We start from the raw sequence: 14375 nt of genomic DNA, 5'->3' as shown, positions 1-14375 counted from the left end.
GCATTTTCTAATTCAGTTAGCATATCAACAGGTTCGCTTTCTGGTTGAAAACATGCCACATGACACTGGTACACCATTGCCGATCTGTCTCTATACAATTTTAAACTATTCACATGATACATTATTGGTTTCTTGGATGAATTTAACATTTTCACAAGATAATTCACATTTCCCACTTTTTGTATGATTTCCCCTGGACCTTCCCAAACTACTTCCAATTTTGAAGATCTGAGCGGGTTTAGTACAAGTACCATATCACCCACTTCAAACTCTCGGTGACGGGCCTTCTTGTCATGATAGTATTTTTGTTTTATTTGGGATTTCAACAAATTGTCTCTTGCCAATTCTTGCACTGCTAGAAGTTTTTCTTGTAGTTTCCGGACGAAATCCGCGACTGGAACCGTGCTACTTCTGACCACCCCTTCCCAGTCTGATCGCAGTAGATCTAATGGTCCTTGTAGGTTTTTCCCAAACACTACCTCACTCGGCGAAAAACCTCCCAGAGAAACATGAGGTGCACTTCTGTACGCAAACAAAACAAAAGGTAATAGTTCGTCCCAAATATTCCCATATTCTTGGACTAGGGTTTTAATCATTCTCAACAAGGTTTGTTGTCCTCTTTCCACCATTCCGTGAGATTCTGGATGATAAGGAATGCTAAAGTTTAATTTAATTCCGCTGATCTCACAAATTCGGCTCATCAATTCGCTTTTAAAAGCTCCGGCTTGATCGCAAATAATTTGAGTTGGTATCCCTATTCTAGAGCATAAATCCACTACCACTCTAGCAATAGTTTGGGCCGAAAGATTGCTGATGGCGTATGCCTCGATCCATCTGCTGGCTTGACAGATGAACGATATTATGTATTTTTTCTTCGACTTCGTGGGTACAAAAGGTCCTAGTACGTCCATTTGAAGATATTGGAATACTTGATCTGGGATTTCTGTCAGTTGCATTTCTGCCTTTGTACTGTCGGTCTGTTTCCCCGTTCTCTGACAATAATTGCAGGAATTAACATAGTCCTTGACGTTTTTGGAAATGCCGGGCCAATAAAAATGCTGCGAAATCCTACTTAAAGTTTTTTGAATTCCAAGATGTCCGCTACTTGGACTATCATGGGCAAGTTGCAGAATTCTTTCTCTGAACTCTCTTGGAATGACTAGTTGTTGTACTGGTTCCGCCTGATCATTTGCTTTGGGAAAATATTCTCGGTACAATAGTCCATTTTGTCCCCACAAAAAGGTTACTTTTTGTTGTACCGGTTGTCCCGCGTAACTGTCGGCTTGAGACCTCAAAGAATCCAATGTAGGGTCTTCCATCTGTTTTCGTTTGAATTCCTCTGATCCCATTGGTACTAGTAAATCCTCTGGTTCAGTTTTTATCTCAGTTGTACTATCCGTTTCATCTGCAAGGGGTTGATGTTGCGTTACATGTCCATCTGATTGCTCCTCAGAGTTATCTTCAGTTGGGACTTGCTCTATTGCTTTGCTTCGCGCACGTGTCACTGCTTGTATGGAAGCTGATTTTAAAGTGTGTTGGTGGTTAAGAAATGCTAGATCGTTTCCCAATAAAAAATCAGGTTTACCTTCATGCACTAATAAATATTTTGCACCTTTCCAATTCTTGTAGCTAATTTGCACATACACGAGTGGTATGAATCGCTCGATTACTTCTCCTGATCCATATGTTTTCACTGGACATCTCAGGTTATTCAAGATTAGTGCCGGATCCACAAACTGTTTGTTAATTGATGAGATATCGGCAGCGGTATCCCTAGAGGCATTTATGGTCAAATCTCCCGTAGAAAAATGTAGGGTTACCGGTTCTGAGAAACTTTTTAGTGACCAATATAACTGTTCTTCCGGTAGGATGCTACTGGGCTCTATAACTGAAAATTTCTCCCCTGAGGATGTCTGCTGGTTTACTGTTGTAGAGACTTGAGCTACTTGTAAGCCCATTATCCTTGGCACAATCCTTGGCTCCGTTGCTTGCATTTCACTGGTTTCAGAAAAATTTGGCTTGACTCCTCCTTGTCTCTGGGGTGGCACATTCCTTAGTTGATTAACTTCATGTGGTTCTGTTGGTTGTTCTGGTATTTCTAGCGATGTTGCACTGAGATAGTTCACTTTAGGGGTCGTTGGCTTGAATTTCCGTGGAGTGGGTATGGGTGCCTGCTGGAATTTCCTTGGTGCAGGTACCGGGGTCTGCTGAAATCTCCGTGGGGCAGGTACCGGTGTTTTGCCAACTGGCTTCCCATCTTGGTTAGCTGATACGGACAGTCTTGGTTCAGGAACCACTGTTTGCTTAGCTTCATATAGGCTCTGCCTCCTAGGCACTTCCGGAACAGGCCCAACTCTGGGAGTAGGTTCAATCTTCTTAAAGGAAATTATTTCTTCAGTTTCCTGGTAATCAGACAGGTTTCCACTGTCCATGCTCCCTAAAGAGCCTCTGGCCTGCTCTCTCTCAGCAGTTTTGCTCTGTAGAATCTGTAGTTTCAATTCATGGTATCTTCTTGCTTGAAATTCACTAGCTAGGTGTGCATTCACCCATTGTTTCTGGCTCTCCATTAAGTCTGCCATCATCAGGGTAAGCTGTTCTTGCAACCTGAAACTCGCATCCCTTTTATCTGCTGGACTGCTGCTGGCCTCTGCCATTGCTGCTCCTGACGACCTCTGGTCATTAGCAAGAATTTTCTCTGTTAGCAGATCCTGCTGAGTTGGAACTTGTTCCGCCCCAGTGTACTGCTGTGCCTTTCTTGGCATAACTTTTGGTTTAACAACTTCTGGATTTGCTTCCATTAACCTTTGGGCATCTTCTTCAGTAAATCTTGTGACAGCACTCCTCATATGAAATTCTTTGGGTATCTGTAGCGATCTACTAATAGTTGTTGATCTTGCTCCACTCTGCAGTAAGGAACTATGCTCCCTTGCTGACAAAATCTCCTTATCCACTGATAATTCAGGCAGTGAAAACCGACTGCTAAAAGCCATTTTTCCTTTTTTTTTTCTCTCCCTGCAGCCTTGGCTGAAGCACGGGAGGAGCAATAAAACAATTAAGCTGTCAACTTTGACTAATCCTACTTTCCCTTCAGGAAATCCTTTTGGCTCTGGCTTGGGGTAGGAAATTTTCCCTTTTTTAATTTTAATTAATTACTTTTAAATTACTTTTATTATCCTGGCTGCTCCTTATAGACTCCTGCTACACTCAAAACAATTTTGCCACTCTGTCACCTGAGTGAATCGAGCTGGCACTTTTTAAACAGCACAATGCTTGTTCCTTAGAACTCTTAAGCCACTGGCAGAATCTCTCCTTGCATCACTTTAGCCTGAGCTTTCTGCATAGGAGTCTTCTCCAGTCACAATAATTTACAACCTTCCCTGCTTAGCTCTGAAGCTCACGCCAGAGAAGTTTCTCTTGTCCTTTATTTAGCAGTGTGTATCTGCTTGCTCACACATCTGCCTTCATAAAACAATTACCAGCGCTAATTCAGCCCTTGAGCAAAGCGCAAATATTTAAGCTGCCAGCATGGCATAAACACAGCACGTAAGGCTCAGATCCCACCGCTGCCACCATGTGGTAAAAGCGTTCCTTAGAACTGCCTTTACACGAGACAGAGAGGGATTCAGAATGATTAGTCCCTAATGTTAGCAAAACCGGGTCCTGTAATTTTGCCCTAGGCAACTTCTCACTCCTTCACCCAAGTCTGTCTCGATTTTATATAAACAATCTGGAAGGTCTGCTCTTCCTCTTTTATTACTTCAGGACCCTCTTTTGGTAATATGGTAATGTGGCCAGATCAAAACAATCTTAGTTCAAAATATCCAATTGACTACAGTAGCTTGGTCTAAGCAAGGAGACAGCTTACAGACAATTTGTCTTTTTATATTTTATTACAAAAGATAGCATTTCAACAAGCTTATTTTAATGTTATTCAGTATTTCCAAAATAACCCCCAGCCTTAGCCACCAGTCATTTCCTCTATAAAAGTGAAAATAATAAACTCACTAACTATATCTTAAATAAGCATTCTTACGCAAAGATAAAGTCCTGTCGGCTGCATTTCCCTCGGTGTGTCGTCTCTCCCTTCCATCTCTTTTCTCCGTCCTTCCCCTTCTCCTTCCCTCCCATCTTCCTTATATTAAGAAGTTATGTCCTTGTCCATCGAGGAGTTGAGATAAGATAAGGTCAGCTTGCTCTTCTTAACTTTTTTTTTTTCTTTAGCTGGAGAAGAACTGACCTTGTACATTTTCTCTCTAATTAGCACCTGGGCATAAGCAGATTTCTAGCTTTTTCGTTGCAGCTCTGAACTAAATCCTATGAAATACAACACTATTCTATTTTCATAATCAAATTCATGACACTTATCAGTTCTTATTCCTATATAGTCAGAAATAAGTTCCAGCGTATTCAGTGGGACTTTCTCTGTGTGCAACTTGTTGGAGAGTAAGCATGCAGTGATGACACTTGTGGATTCATCCCTTTGAAAGTCGGAATGAAGTGAGCACACTTTCTCCTTTGCAAAAGAATCATGTTCACACTTTTTTGTACAGAAAATAAGAAAGCTTGTGTTTATTAGGGAAATACACTTGGGATTGGAAAGACAATAGTAGTCTTAGTTCTAGCTAAATTGGAGATGTCAAGAGCCTTGTCGTCTGACCCTTTCATCTTTAAAGAACAAAGGCAAGATGTCTCCTTCTGGAGGGACAAAAGAAATGTGTGAGGGAAGGAAGAGACATCGGCAATTCTAAGTATAGCAATCTAAGGTCAAAGGAAGGTCAGCACATTCTAGAGCAGGTAAAGAATAGCCTTCTATTCCCTATGAAGATATCCAGTGAGGTATAGTGGAGACACTGATGAACCAGGACTCAGGAGGCCTGGGTTTGAATTCCCTCTAAACCACGGAAACTCACTGGAGGTGTAGAACAAACCACTTCTTAAATATCTCACTTATCTTGAAAGCCATGTTACACTTGCTATAAGTTGGTTCCAGCTTGTAACAACAACAACTCCCTGTGCAAAGACATGCATCTTCTCAACTGAAGCTGTAACTTCTCTTTAAAGCATGAACTGTGGGTGGTATGGAGAAGGGGAATAGCAGGCCCCTTGATACAAGACAGCCCTTGGTAAAAGGGGGCATAAAAACCAGAGGGAAGTCTAAATTCTGCTCCTAGTACATGGTGCTATTTTCCCCACACAGTTTTGATACCAACCTAAAATTAATTTTGTAGTTTAATTGGCATTCACTCACCCTTACAGCCCTTCATGGATTGCTGCCTTGTCATGGTGAAAGGGCTTGAGTAACTCAGAGAAGCTATGGGCTATGCTGTGCAGGGACACCCAAGATGGACAGGTCATAGTGGAGAGTTCGGACTAAACACGATCCACCTGGAGCAGGAACTGGCAAGCCACTCCAGTATCTTTGCCAAGAAAACTCCATGGACAGAAACAAAAGGCTAAAAGATATGATGCTGGAGGATGAGATGAAAACAAGTACAAATAGCTCCAGAGCTAATACAGTGGTTGTGCCAAAGTCGAAAAGATGATCTGCTGTGGACGTGCCTGGAAGTGAAAGGAAAGTCTGATGCTGCAAAGAAAAATACTGCATAGGAACCTGGAATGTAAGATCTATGAACCTTGGTAAGTTGGCTGTGGTCAAAGAGGAGAGGGCAACTTGGGTGTCAGTGAACTAAAATGGATGGGAATGAGCAAATTCAATTCAGACAATTGTCATATCTACTATTGTGGGCAAGAATCCCATAGAAGAAATGGAGTAGCCCTCATAGTCAACAAAGTGTGGGAAAAGCTGTACTGGGATACAATCTCAAAAATTATAGAATGATTTCAAAACGAATCCAAGGCAGACCTTTCAACTTCACAGTAATCCAAGTTTATGCACCAACCACCAATGCTGAAGAGACTGAAAGTGACCAATTCTATGAAGACTTACAACACCTTCTAGAACTGACACCAAAGAAAGATGTTCTTGTAATTATAGGGGACTGGAATGCTAAAGTAGGAAGTCAAGTGATAAAAGGAAACACAGGTAAGTTTGGCCTTGGAGTTCAAAATGAAGCAGGGAAAAGGCTGATTGAGTTTTGTCAAGAGAACAAGCTGGTCGTCACAAACACTCTTTTCCAACAACACAAGAGGTGACTCTACACATGGACATCACCAGATGGGCAATACCGAAATCAGATTGATTATGTTCTCTGCAGCCAAAAATGGAGAAGCTCTATACAGTCAGCAAAAACAAGACCTGGAGCTGATTGTGGTTCTGATCATTAGCTTCTTATAGCAAATCTCAAGCTTAAACTGAAGAAAGTAGGAAAAACTACTGGGCTAGTCAGATATATTCTAAACCAAATACCTTATGAATACACACAGTGGAAGTGAAGAACAGATTTAAGGAACTAGATTTGGTGGACAGAGTGCTGGAAGAGCTATGGATGGAGGCTCATAACATTTTACAGGAGGCAGCAACAAAAACCATCCCAAAGAAAAGGAATTGCAAGAAAATAAAGTGGCTGTCCAACGAGGCCTTAGAAATCGCAAAGAGAAGGGAAAATGCAAGGGAGATAGGGAAAGTTACAGAAATTTGAATGCAGACTTCCAAAGAACAGCAAGGAGAGACAAGACGGCCTTTTTAAATGAACAGTGCAAAGAAATAAAGGAAAATAATAGAAAGGGAAAAAACAAAGATCTCATTTGAGATGTTAAAGAAACATTTTGTGCTAAGATGGACATGATAAAGGACAAAAAAGGTAGGGACCTAACAGAAGCAGAAGACATCAAGAAGAGATGGCAATAATACACAGAGGAATTATACCCAAAAGATCTGGATGTCCTGGACAACCCAGATAATGTGGTTGCTGACCTTGAGCCAGACATCCTGGAGAGTGAAGTCAAGTGGGCCTTAGAAAGCTTGGCTAACAACAAGCAGCCACGAAATTAAAAGACGCCTGCTTCTTGGGAGGAAAGCAATGACAAACCTAGACAGCATCTTAAAAAGCAGAGACATCACCTTGCCAACAAAAGTCCGCATAGTCAAAGCTATGGTTTTTCCAGTAGCAATGTATGGAAGTGAGAGCTGGATCACAAAGAAGCCTGACCACTGAAGAATTTATGCTTTTGAACTGTGGTGTTGGAGGAGACTCTCGAGAGTCCCCTGGACTGTGAGGAGAACAAACCTATCCATTCTAAAGGAAATCAACCCTGAGTGCTCACTGGAAGGACAGATCCTGAAGCTGAGGCTTCAATACTTTGGCCATCTGATGAGAAGAGAAGACTCCCTAGACAAGACCCTGATGTTAGGAAAGTGTGAGGGCAAGAGGAGAAGGGACGACAGAGGACGAGATGGTTGGACAGTGTCATCGAAGCAACCAACATGAATTTGACCAAACTGCAGGAGGCAGTGGAAGACAGGAGGGCCTGGCGTGCTCTGGTCCATGGGGTCATGAAGAGTCAGACATGACTTAACAACTACAACAACAACACTGACAGGTACTTATAGTAATCAACAATATTGAAAACATTTGCTTTGCAATGAGAAGCCATTGGAGTATAAAGGTCAAGATGCCTAATTTGGAGAAGACTGTCATCTGATGGTTGCTTTCTGGCACCATCTACAGTTTCTTTTCAACCTTCAATGATTGCCTGGTCAAGCTGCTACTCCTACCTCTATACTGTACCCGTTCCTCTCTTTAGAGATTGCTTCCTGGTTACCTCTTTTCTCCCCAGTTTTGATGTCTTCTCTCAGCTGCAGCTTCTCAATTGCCCTGGACAAATCTTCTGAGTACTGCTCCCCCACAGCCTGATATCTAATAATGCCTGATTAAATGCTCCAGGTCACGTGGACTGATTCTTACTTCACTATTCTTAGTCCCCTTCTTTCCAGCAGGAGCAACGTGGTGTAGGGCAGAGGATGGCAGTGGGAAGACAACTCTTTGGGTTTCCCTTCTTGTTGTCTCAGAACTCTGCCTTTTGGTTTCTCTTCTTCCAAGCCCAGAATTCTGCCTACAGGATTATGGGAAAATTCTGAGACTTTGGAGTCCTGGAAATTGCAGTCCAGTCCTTAACCCCCTACATTATTTCACATCTGTATGAAGCCACTGAAAGAGGTCATGCAGAGCATTGGAGTGACATACCAGGAATATGCTGGTGATGCCCAGATCAATACCATTCCTTGTTGCCTAATACCAAGAAAGTAATCAGGACCCTTGAACGTTGTATAAGTTCATGGGCTGGATGAGGCTGAGCAAACTGAAATTAAATCCTGACAAAATTGAGGTGCCACAAACAGCTTGGGGGCTGACTAAGGCACTTCTGGCCTCATTATGAACCTGACCAGCTATTAAGATCTTCAGCAGAAGCCTTTATAAACATCTGCAGAAGCCTATTGTGAAGAGGGACTGATTAAGACTGTTAAACCTGAAAGCGAGCTGTCCCCTCCATAGTCTGGAGCAGAAGAAATTGACAAAGCATTGAGAGCTATACCCGCGGTGATTCAAGACCTGACTTTAGAGGAAAGTCAGGCCACAAGAAGTGAGGAGGGAAAAAAAGGCAGGAATAGGGCAGCCAATGACGGAAGGCTTTTTAGTAACAGAGAAGTTGGAGGAGAAGGTGGGAAAAGAGAAGAGCTGGGGATCAGAGGAGTGCTTTCGATAAAGGAGAGGAAGGAAAGAAAAAGGGTACCTGGGGAGAAGAAAAGGAAGAGGGACCATACATGTTCTCTTTCCCTAAAAGAGGGGAGAGAGACAGCCTACCCACGCATAGACGTGGTACCATGGGGATTGAAGTGCAGTTGAGTGAATTGGACCTTTTAGAATGGACAGAGTATGTCCATCCAGGAAGGAAGGGTCCTTGGAGAAAGCTGGTGCGTCCAGACACTATCCCTACTGGGGAGACATATCACGAAGGGGATTGGGCTTGTCACCCCTGCTGTGGGACAATTTGCACCATGACAGAGACCGACCGACCGTGAGAGATTTGGGATAGCGCCTCGTTGAGAGAAAGTTTGATGTGGGCAGGATTACCTACAACCTGGACTGATTCACAGTTACTGTAGCTAATGATCCCATTGGACCAACAGAAGTTGTTGTGCACCCCTCCCCTCCTGAAATTAGTAAACATTCTGTTAAAGATACTCCATCTCCTGTGGTTAATTGTATTAAAGAAGAGGAACTGCTTAAGTTAGAACCAGAACCCAATCACATCTACTTGACAAACATGTGAGAGAGAGCCTTCTCCTCCATGCTTTCGAGGCTGTGGAACACAATCCCCTCAGATTTGCAGTTAGCTCCCACTCTGGCTGCTTTAAAAAAAGATGTGAAGAAGTCCTTCTGCAAGCAAACAAAGACCTTTCTCTTTAGGCATGCTTTCCCTTAGTGACTGGCTGTCTGAGAAGGGTTTTTGATTGGATTGTTGCTTCTCGTTGCTTTGAATGTGTTTTTGCTATTGGTTTTATTTACCATTTTTAGTATGGTATTGGTCCGATTCTTTTTAAATATTTGTATACTGTTTTTAGTTTTTAAACATTGTCTTTTAATGATGATTAAGCCACCTTGGGTCCTTTTTAAGGAGAAAGGTGAGGTAAAAATATTTTAAATAAAATTAAAAATAATATTTTGCTCTGATTCTTCCCAGTATCAGAGTTAATCCTCTTGTGGGTCAATTAAATTAAAGCTTCTCTCTTATATTGGAGGCAATGCAAGATTACTGATGGAAAAGAGAACCTGGAAGATTTGTTTATGCAGTTATACATGCTGCTATTTCTGTTACTATTTTCAATCAGTTGAAGCTGAAACAGATAATCAGGCAGCCTTGGAAAATATCATTTATAATCTTCCTGGAAAACACAGAATATGACCGACTTTCATTTTATTATCAGTTGCTTCATTAAAGCTGCTGCCAGCTGTTTGCCAGAGATTTATTCTATAATAAACAGCCACTTCCTGTCTCCTTGAGGGAGGCGGTGGGAAGAAATAGGAACAGCTGAGGCCCTAATTCTGCAAAGCTTAAGGCCATAGTTTAAGTCATGGCTGAAACAGGGTTCTGGTTGGAACACCTGATGTTAGAAAGAAGACCTCGTTAAAGGACATCAGGGGATGCTAACTTGAAGGAAATTCAGTTTTGCTTCCGAAAGCTATTTTTGGACTAATTATTGCAGGTGTGCCCCGTTTTTCAGATGAAACATGGAGCTTTCTCTTTTATATGCAAACCCTTGATTTATTTGGTTCTGCTGTATGACAATAGTTCCCACAGTTGTTGGTATTATTAATTTTTTATAAAACAGGTCTGCTTTGCTGCATGTTTACTTGGAAGTAAATTTGAGGTCTAGGTGAAATCTTCGCTTACTTTTCTCTTGAAGAAACTGTGAAGAGGACTGCAGCCTTTAAGGAGTCTCTTAAGAAACAGGTATGTGTGGTCTGAAAAAAACAACAATGTAATATCTGCACAGTAATTGGGCTCTTCCATGCATGTTGCCTTACTGGATGTGTTTCCTAAATACAAACAGTTGCTGGGCAGGTGGCAGGGGTGTACACTCCATATCTGGGGTTCTGGTTGTTGCATGTTTTCTTGCTACAATTGTTTGATAACTATCTATTAGGGATGATGCCCAGCTAGCTTTGATGGCACCAGTTACTTTGAGGGTCAGGGTCGGGTCTCTTCTACCTTAATTTTGCCTTATCATTGTGTTTTGAACTTCCCAGAGAGTGTGTGCACTATGGGTCAGTATACAAGCGGAAATAAAAAATAAATAAGTAAATCATGTCCAACAAGTGATTGGCGCTGTCACAGTTGATAGCATTGTTCATCCATAGTTTGTGGATTGAATAGGTAGTTTGGTTGGAAGCCCATTTGCCCAGCAAACTGTTATATAATTGGCTTGTGGACTTGGGCTCTGATAGCTCCCTCTTTCATTTATATTCCTACAAAATTAAGTTTGGTCCCTCTTACAAGGGATGGGTGGAATTTCCATTTTGGGTTAGAGAAAATTGGAGATGTCTTAAAACTAGAAGAATCTGAAACCGAAGAATTCAGAGCGTTGAGTTTGTTGAGGCCCAGGGCTTTGAATATTTAACTCTTTAAAAGCTTAGATTTGAATCCTTGTGTTTTAACTTATATCATTGCTTAATTTAGGTAGCTACCTTTTAAAACAGGTTCCTCATTTTAAACAACTATATAGTAGGCAGGTCCAGCACAATCCTCTCCATGATAGAAATAACTTTATTTATTAAAACTGGCTAGTACAAATATGGCTACATTTTCAAGAATTTGCCAAAATTAACATATGCCTTTGCATTTAGGATGCAAAGAACATTTGAGATTTAAGTCATCCAAATGCAAGCAAAAGCAAATGTTCCCATAGCATTCTCTTATTTGCACCTCATTTTGCTTTATGGAGCTAGGAAAGTTAAAGCACAATCTGCTGACTGCATAGATTCTACACAGGTTTAAACTGGAAGAAAACAAACAAAGGGTGAAAAGTGCCAGTTGAGGCAGGCCCGTTGTTCCAAGTGGGCATTGGTGCTAGTTCCTTGGTCCATTTTTTAGTTCAAATAAGGAGGCACGATTTGGTACTCAACTTGCCTTGCATGCTTTCTGAAACATACTGACTCTTTCCCTGTCCAGATCCATGTCAACATTTATGTATTTACAGAGATGGGTGCTTTGTTTCATTTTAATTTTCCCCTTGCTTTCCAGCAGCCAGGAAAAAGTACTCATCAGTTTCCTCCAGTAGCCACCAGGAAGAGAGGGAAAGTGGGGTGAGGGGACTTCAAAGGTGTGACAGGCACAGTCCTCTTTGAATCCTGCTTAAAATGCAGTGAGGCAGCACCTTTTTACACTTACTTACAGTGTCCTTTCTCCCCCCCACTCCTTGCTTTTGTCTGGTCACACTATAGACTTTGATGATTTAATAAAAGATTGCAATAGGAAAGGAAAGCTTCATTTCAAAGATAAAGAGCACATTGTCCTTCTCCTTTGCCACTAATCCAATGCTGCCTTCATTCTTTTTCCTTTCTCTTTCCCCATTTCTAATCATGGCACAGGCATGCCAGATTGACAGACAGGATGCATGCGAGTGCTGCTCTGCTCTCTTAAAGCCTCAAGAATCTTTGCTCCATCCTAGGGACCCACTCAGGAATGTACACCTACCCCTTATTTGCATATATATTTATTCTAACTGTATAGTAGGAACAGCCCCTTTTTGGTCCCTTGTCCCTAGAAAATCCCTGTTCTTAGTGTGTCCCCATTTGACCTTCTGGAGAAACTTTTGAGATAAGCACGGTGTACAACAGTCTCCCTTCAGCTCACTCCCACCACTAACTGCCTGTGGAAATAGTAAATGTTGCAAAATATTGACGTTGGTCCACTGTGATATTAAACATATTGTACTGCACTTTTTTTTTTAAAAAAAGATTTTAAACTAGAAACTGATACAATCAGTGTGATTCACATCCTGGTTTCAGAAACCAGGGAAGCACAGTACAGAACAAATTCTGTATAGAGAGCTTCCAGCTTTAGGGCATGCTTGCACATTCGTTAAATTGTATCCTTCCTTTCTTCCAATGAGCTCCATGTGGCCTCCCTGGCTGTTCTCTACCCCACATTATAATCGCAACAGTCCTGACAGGAAGGTCACTTTGTGAGGGTAACTAACTCAAGGTCACCCAATGCCTTTTATAACTCTGTGGGGATGTGAACTTGGATCTTTTAAATCTCAATCCACTGCTTTATTCCATGTACCACACTGTCTCTCCTGTGAATTGTTTATGTGCATGTGTGTGTTTACCCAAGTGTTTAAGCAACATTTTGGTGTAATAATAGTGATGGCAGAAGGAGCCAAGGCCAGCTCCATTTTCACCTGCAAAATGTTGATGCATATGTAGGGTTTACAAAATGGTCATGTTCTGGCACGGTGAAACAAAATTTAGAAAGAAATTAGAAGGTATCTGTGGTAGATGAAGATAAACATAGCTTGGATGGAGATGAGTAAAGTCTGTTAAATGAGGGGCAGAAAATAACCTGAAAAATGGAGACTGTGAGACTTCTAGTCCAACAAACCATGGTAAAAGGGACAACTGGAAGATGCGTGCAGAGAAACAACAATAGATTGCAGGTATCTGTAGTCTGTGGGTATAACTGGGTAACATTTGTCAATAGATGGAGGGTTTGCTTTTGGACACAGACTATTTAATCCTATACATGTTTCTTCAGAAGTAAGTTCCACCAACATTAATGGGTGTATAGGGTTGAAACGGCTCCTAACTGGATTTGGTTTGCTTCAGTGTCTGAGTTTCACTTTTTTTAAAATGCAAGCTGAAGGATAATCTGATGGTGACAGATATTAAAATGGGGACCTTGCATAATTTAGAAATTTTTGAAAATGCAGGTTTCAGTTCAGGGTCAAGGGCAGCGTTAGGTGGCTGGAAGAGGGTGCTTACTGTTCAAGTATTTCCGTGCCGACCTTGGCCTCTGATGCATACCAGGATATCACCATGCCCCTGTGTGTGAAGAGCAAGTAGACTTGGGGGCCTGAAGAGGAAAGCCAGAAGACCTGTAATTGTCTGCCCTGCCTCCCCCTTCTTTGCATAGGAGAGCGAGTCAGAGGTGTGTTTGCACTCTGCATCTGGCCGATAGGCCAATCTTAGCGCAAAACAATAAACAGACCCCAAACTGAGATCAGAAATTGCAACAACAAAACAGTGGGGAAATATGGCAAACTCCCCAGGACACTGTCAGTGGCCTTCAAAGATGCCCCTGTGGGGCTGAGAAAGCAACAGGAGATGAGAGCTGGAGATTGCTGAATCATTCGGAAGTTCCCAGTCTATCACCAGAGGTTTAAATGAGGATAAAGGATTCTTGTGTTAACATATGTTAAACGGTTTACCTAGTCTTAGGAGGTTTGTTTTACCAGCAGTAGTTTTGCCGACGGCTAATGTTAACCACGGAATTGTCACTGGCAGGACTTTCTGCAATTCAGTTCTCTCTTGCCTTCAGCGTCTACAGTTTCACCACAGACGGTTCAATATGTTTTGAGTCTGAATGTTCCGCATAGCATTCGCATCTGGGAAAGAGAACAAGCCGTCCACCGCTAGCTGCACAAAAGCTCGTCGTCTTGGCACTTAAATAGTGTGCTTAACCCTAGAGGACCGCGTGTCTGTACGTACACACGGCAAAGCGAACGGAACGCCGCGTTTGGCTGCGCCGGGATGGGAGACACCGCCCCCCCCACCCCGGGAAACAGAGGGAGGATGAAAGAAAGTTCAAAGTCGCCCACTCCGGGCCGCCGACAAACGTTCAGAGGGTTCCTCAAACATTAAGAAGAAACCCATTTTTCTAGTGATCGGATCCAGATGCTCCCCACCAGGGAG

At 42.2% G+C, this 14375-nt stretch overlaps 1 protein-coding gene across 1 annotated transcript in view; it reads left to right on the top strand.

Annotated features, from left to right (window-relative positions):
• The first annotated feature begins 10303 nt into the window (after positions 1-10303).
• Positions 10304-14375, top strand: part of DENND2B (DENN domain containing 2B) — a 212536-nt gene continuing 208464 nt past the window's right edge. The window contains exon 1 of the mRNA XM_072985737.2: positions 10304-10413. The gene's annotated coding sequence lies outside the window, so the exon portion shown is untranslated. The remainder of the gene's footprint in view (positions 10414-14375) is intronic.

This window comes from Pogona vitticeps, chromosome 1, assembly GCF_051106095.1.
Source record: "Pogona vitticeps strain Pit_001003342236 chromosome 1, PviZW2.1, whole genome shotgun sequence".
Lineage (NCBI taxonomy): Eukaryota > Metazoa > Chordata > Lepidosauria > Squamata > Agamidae > Pogona > Pogona vitticeps.
This window is presented reverse-complemented; position numbering and strand designations above follow the sequence as displayed.